The following is a 6,825-nucleotide window of genomic DNA, read 5'->3' as shown; positions in this document are numbered from 1 at the left end:
GAAAGAAGCAATCAAGGCAGAATTAAACTCACTTTCAAAACGTTAGGTTTTTGGACCAATAATCCGAACACCAGATGTGTTAAAACTGTGGGTTACAAATGGGTATTTGTAAGGAAAAGAAATGAAAATAATGAGGTCACAAGATATAAAGCAAGACTAGTTGCACAAGGTTTTTCACAAATACCTAGTATTGATTTTGAGGAGATGTATTCTCTGGTGGTGGATGCAATTATATTAAGATATTTAATTGGCTTGACTGTGTATAAAAGTTTGGATATATATCTTATGGATGTAGTCACAGCATATTTATATGGATCTCTTGATAATGATATTTATATGAGAATCCTAGAAGAATTTAAAGTACCTGAAACATATACATCAAATTCCTAGGAATGGTATTCAATAAGGTTACAGAGATCACTATATGGATTGAAACAATCACGATGGATGTGGTACAATCACCTGAGTGGATATTTATTAAAAGAAGGATATCAAAATTAACCAATATGCCTATGTGTTTTTATAAAGAAATCACAATCGGGATTTGTTATTATAACTATATATGTTGATGACTAGAATATAATTGGAACTCTTGAAGAGCTTTCAAATGCAATAGAATATCTTAAGAAAGAATTTGAGATGAAAGATCTCGGAAAAACAAAAATTTACCTTGGTTTTAAATTAAGCATTTAGCAGATAAAATATTTATTCATCAGTCAACTTATGCAGGAAAAAATTTGAAAATATTTTATATGGATAAAGCGCATCAATTAAATATTCCAATAGAAGTCCGTTAATTGGATATAAAGAAAGATATATTTCAACCTTGAGAAAATAGTGAAGAAATTCTTGGTCCTGAATTACCATATCTTAATGTAATTGGTGCACTTATGTATCTTGCTAATAATACAAGATGAGATATTGCATTTTCAGTAAATTTATTAGCTAGATATAGTTCTTCTCCTACAAAAAGACTTTGGAACGAAATTAAGCATATACTTCGTTATCTCCAAGGAACAATCGATATGACTTTGTTTTATTCAAATAAATCAAATTTTGATTTAGTTGGTTATGCAGATTCTAGATATTTATTTGATCCACACAAAGCTAGATCTCAAACAGGTTATTTGTTCACATATGGAGGAACTGCTATATCATGACGATCGGTGAAACAGACTATAACGGCCACTTTCTCAAATCATGCTGAAATTCTTGCAATTCACGAAGCTAGTCGAGAATGTATATGGCTAAGGTCAATGACTCAGTACATTCGCGAAACGTGTGACTTGTCTTCTAATAAAATTTTTCCAACAATATTATAAGAAAACAACACAGCTTGCATAGCCCAAATCAAAGGAGGATATATTAAAGGAGAGAGAACAAAGCATTTTTCACTGAAGCTTTTCTATTCTCATGCTCTTGAAGAAAATGGCGACATCAATGTACAAAAAAATTGTTCGAAGGATAATTTGACAGACTTATTTACAAAGGCATTATCAACTACAACTTTTGAGAAATTGGTGCACAACATTGGAAAGCGGCGATTCGAAGATCTTAAGTGATGTTTTCATGAGGACAAGTAAATATACTATATTCTTTTAGGAATATGTATTATATGAAATATGTACTCTTTTGCCTTCACTAGGTTTTTTTTCATTGGGTTTTTCCTAGTAAGGTTTTTAACGAGAAATATTTCATATATCTATATGGGCATCTAAGGGGGAGTATTATGAATATTATAATAATAAATAGATGTTGATTGCTTAGTGTCCTAAAAACCATGTGTCACCCTTCATGTTGTCCATGTGTCTTGTAATTATTCATGCTTAGTGTCCATGTAAGTCCACATACTTCTTGCCACTTTGTCTATAAATAGTGACATTTGGTGGATCTTAAAATTACACACACATTGGTGAGAATTCCACTTCCACTGATTTTTATGTCATCCAATTTTATAATTTTAGTCATTTTATGTTTTTAGTTATTTTATTTTATATTATATTTTCTCTATATCCATGTTCCTATTGTACTTCTCAAATTCACAATAGCCATTTTATTTTTTAAAAAGAAAATTAACTTCATAAACGTTGTATCATAGTTTCTATATCTTATTACTTACTTTTCACTAATGTTTTTAAAAATCAATTCAAATTTTAAAAACTAATAAAAAAAAGTTTTGAATTTTTTTTTTGTTTAGAGATTTAGATTGGGAATTTTAGAGTTTCTTTAATAAATATGAAAACGAGATGAAAAAGTATAAATTTTTAAAATAAAAACAAAAGACAAAATTGTTACACAACGAAAAATTTTGAACCCTGTATTATGAGTGAGGTGATATATTTATATTATTTTATCTCATTAAAAATAAAATAAATATTAGGTTACATTGTATATTATATTACATGAAAATATAAATTGTCATAAGAGTGGTTTTTTTTTTTTTAAAAAAATAATTTAGTTCAATTATACCGTTTTGTTTATAACCTTGTTTTGGCAGTCAAACACAACATATTTTTGTGTTTATGAGTGGCTCATTGTACTATAAAACTTTGAATATCATTTATGGGATTTTCATACGATCGACCTATTTTTAGGGACACGAATGAAAAATGACCCGAGGTTCAAAAATGTTCGAAAAATGGTCTTCTCCCGATGTCAACTATGTGTGAAAGTACCAATTTATCTTTAGAACATGCACAAGGGCAAACGCTACCACTACTTCTCATTCATTCCTCTCACTCCTCATTTCTTCCTCTCGTTCCTCTCGTTCCTCATCAACATGGCATCAGACACTTGTTCCTTCGATCTTTTTTCCCTTTGTTTGGATTCTTCCTCTAGCTTCTTCCTCTCGCTCCCTAGTCTCGCTCTTGCTTCTTCCTCTCACTCATTGATTCCAGCAATAAAGGGGAGAAAAAAGTGTAGAATGGTTGCCAACAAGAGGGTAGCTCAACTGATATAATGCTTGCTATCGACCTCAAGGTTTGAGGTTTAATTCCCCCATCCCACACTTTAATTAAATTCTCTTATTTTGATCATAATGATACACCAAATTAAAAGAGTCAAAAATCATACTTTGATCTCAAATTACATTTTTTTCAAGATTCATCCACCCATATACGTACATAAATCTCGAAAATGGATATTTGTTGAATGAGAAATTTTGGACCAATCACAAGTCACCACGTCGTTTGCTAAATTAACGACGAATTTCTAAATCATTGACTTTGGGTCCAATTAGAAGTTGACACATGTCCCGAATTGAATTGAAGACAAGTTTCGATGACGTCATGCGGATGAATCAGATGAGATCAAATTCAATTTGATATTATTATTTAGGCTTAAAGCCCAAACTACAAAAAAGTTGAATTGGACCCGAATTCCAGATCAGGCCCAAAACCAACTAATTGGGCTCAAGGGTCAGGCCCATGGACCAACCAAGCCCACAAAGCCTACTTGAGAACTCTATAAATAGAGAAGTTCTCTTCATTTGTAAGGTAGCATTTTCTACACTCAGAAGACCCAGAGAGAATTCACTAACAAGCAGAGGACTCCCAAGACTCTTGAAGTTGCACTTCTATAAGGCAGAAAACCTTTGAAGACACAAATACTCTTCCAAGACTTCTACTTCAAGCTTCCAAGACTCCTGAAGTTGCACTTCTATAAGGCAGAAGACCTTTGAAGATACAAATACTCTTCCAAGACTCCTAAAGCTACACTTCTATAAGGTAGAAAGCCTTTGAAGATATAAATACTCATCTAAGACTTCTACTTCAAACTTCCAAGACTCCTGAAGCTGCACTCCTATAAGGCAGAAGACCTTTGAAGACATAAATACTCTTCCAAGACTTCTACCTCAAGCTTCCAAGACTCCTGAGCTGCACTCCTATAAGGCAGAAGACCTTTGAAGACACAAATACTCTTCTAAGACTTCTACTCCAAGTTTCCAAGACTTCTACTTCAAGAACGTTTGATGCTTTCCTTGTCCAAGTCAAGCATATTCACCCAACTGAGAGAGAATCAGAGGATCAAGTATTAGAAATCGAACCATATCGCATCAAATCAACTCTAACATCAACACCAACTTAAGTTCAACTCTACGAAACACGTTTCTCCGAAAACCTCGTGCGAACAAATTGGCATGCCCAGTGGGACATCTCTACCTCTCATCTCTCTCTCGTCATCCAAGTCTAACAAATCTACAAATGACACCAAAGAAAGTTGCATCCATAGCTACCATCGCAAGCGACACTTACATAAGCTCTGTCATCACGGAGGAAATCTGGGACCAGCTGATGGAATCTCCTAAAGGCAGGATCGTCATAAAAAAAATCCCTTGTTCGACAACTATGCTTCTACTACTGATCTATCAGAGAAAGAATCACATCTTGATATAGTGTCTGTTATGATGACTGACGTAATGACTGAGTCGACCATGGCAGAGATGGAGGTAAAGATAAACCTCCTAATGAAAGCTATAGAGGAGCGAGATCATGAAATCGCTACTTTAAGAGATCAGATACAAGCTCGAGATACTGCTGAATCAAGTCAATCCTCAGCTACAAAAGCCAATGACAAAGGAGAACTGTCTTGCAGGAAAGTCAGCCACCACAATCCACCTCTGTTGCCTCTCTATCAGTTCAACAGCTCCAGGATATGATCACAAACTCCATAAGAGCTCAGTACAAAGAACTGTTGCAAAGCTCCTTTATGTACTCCAAGCCATACACCAAGAGAATCGACAACCTCAGAATGCCAACTGGGTATCAACCTCCAAAGTTCCAGCAGTTCGATGGAAAAGAAAATCCAAAACAACATGTTACACACTTTATTGAAACCTGTGAAAATGCAGGAACCAGTGGAGACCAGCTAGTCAAGCAGTTCGTCTGTACCTTGAAAGGAAATGCTTTCGATTAGTATACTGATTTGGAGCCAGAAGTGATTGACAGTTGGGAACAACTAGAAAGGGAGTTCCTGAATCGCTTCTACAGTACAAGGTGTATTGTTAGCATAATGGAGCTGAAAAACACCAAATAGTGGAAGGGAGAGACAGTCATCGATTACGTCAACCGATGGAGAGCTTTAAGTCTGGATTGCAAAGATAGACTTACTGAATTATCTGCAGTGGAGATGTGCACTCAAGGCATATACTGGGAGCTTCTCTACATCCTACAAGGGATAAAACCTCGTACGTTTGAGGAGCTGGCAACACGTACTCATGATATGAAGCTAAGCATTGCCAGTAGGGGAACTAAAGATTTCCTAGTCTCTGAAGGGAGAAAATACAAAAATGATGCTAAGGGCACTGAAAAGATTGTGGGTAGTGCCACAAAAGAATCTATGGTCGTTCATGTGACCCCACTGAAATTTTCCTCCAAAGGAAAACAAACAAAATTTGAAAGAAGGCACAATGAGGGCGAGAAGCGTCATCCAACTCTTAAAGAATGACAAGAGAAGGTTTATCCATTCCCTGACTCTGATGTGGCAGATATGTTGGAGCAACTACTAGAGAAGCAACTTATTCAGCTACCGGAATGCAAGCGACCGGAACAAGAAGGAAAAATAGATGATCCTAACCACTGCAAGTATCATCGGGTCATTAGTCACCCAGTTGAAAGGTGCTTCGTACTGAAGGAACGAAATATGAAGTTGGCTCGTGAAAAGAAGATTGAGCTAGATTTGGATGAAGTAGCTTAGACAAATCACGCTACAGTAGCGGTGACTTCAAATGTTCCAATGCTGTTTGTGTCCCATGCTCAAAGACAAAGTCCGATCCAGTTTGGAGAATTCGAGCCTATAGTTGTTCGGTTCCAACAAGAGAGTCAAACAGCAAATTCCGAAAAGAAAGATGAGCTTGTTGAAGATGACAACGAAGGGTGGATAGTAGTGACTCATCGAAAGAGAAGATAACCAAACTCCACCCAAAAAGAGTCGCGTTCCTATCGAAGCTATAGAAGAAGAAACAAGGCTCATAAAAAGAAAGGCAAAAAGATGACATGGAAGCCTAAGCCTGCTAAGAAATAAGACAAAGACTTCTCTCAATTCTGACGGCCGGCAACTTCGGCAGAATTTCTCCTAAGAATTTTTCTCAATAATCATCCAGAGAAAGTATCAGAAGTTATTGCATGTCACAACATCAGCATAGTGGAAGTCGACAACAATCATGTGACTGCTGAAGACGTCAAAGACTTATAAGAAATGAAGCAAAAAACTTCTGTCTTCGATCGTATTAAGCCTTCAAGTACTCGATCTTCAGTCTTTCAAAGATTGAGTATAGCCATGGTAGGAGAAGAAGACCAATATCCAACGACTACTTCTGCTCCAACTTCAGCCTTCAAAAGGCTAAGTATATCCACATCAAAGAAAGATCAACCTCTAGCATCTACTTTTGATCATCTCAAGACAATAAGCGATCAACGTACAGGAAGGATAAAAATCTTGAAGCCAACATCATTCCATGAAGAAAACAACGACGAAAAGATTCACAGTCATGTCCCTTCACGCATGAAGAGTAAATTTTTTGTGGACATAAGTACAGAAGGTTCCTTGATAGTGAAACCAAAACTCATCATATTGACGAATCCTACAAATGAAGAGGATGATCAAAACCATGATGAAATAAGAGCTTCTGAAGTTTAAATGAAAAAGCTCATCATCGTACGAGCCTAAACTGCATGATGCTCCTAGCTCACATGAGCTTAAAATGTGAACGGCCCAAAAAAAATTGTATGAACTACGTTACGACTTGATCCCTTTCATTATAAAGGGTACGTAGGCAACTTAAAGAAATTTAAGTTCAGTCACGCATAAAAAGAAAAAAATTCTCTA

The sequence above is a fragment of the Benincasa hispida genome, chromosome 1, assembly GCF_009727055.1.
Source record: "Benincasa hispida cultivar B227 chromosome 1, ASM972705v1, whole genome shotgun sequence".
NCBI lineage: Eukaryota > Viridiplantae > Streptophyta > Magnoliopsida > Cucurbitales > Cucurbitaceae > Benincasa > Benincasa hispida.
The sequence above is the reverse complement of the archived record's forward strand: the minus strand, read 5'-3'. Positions refer to the sequence as shown.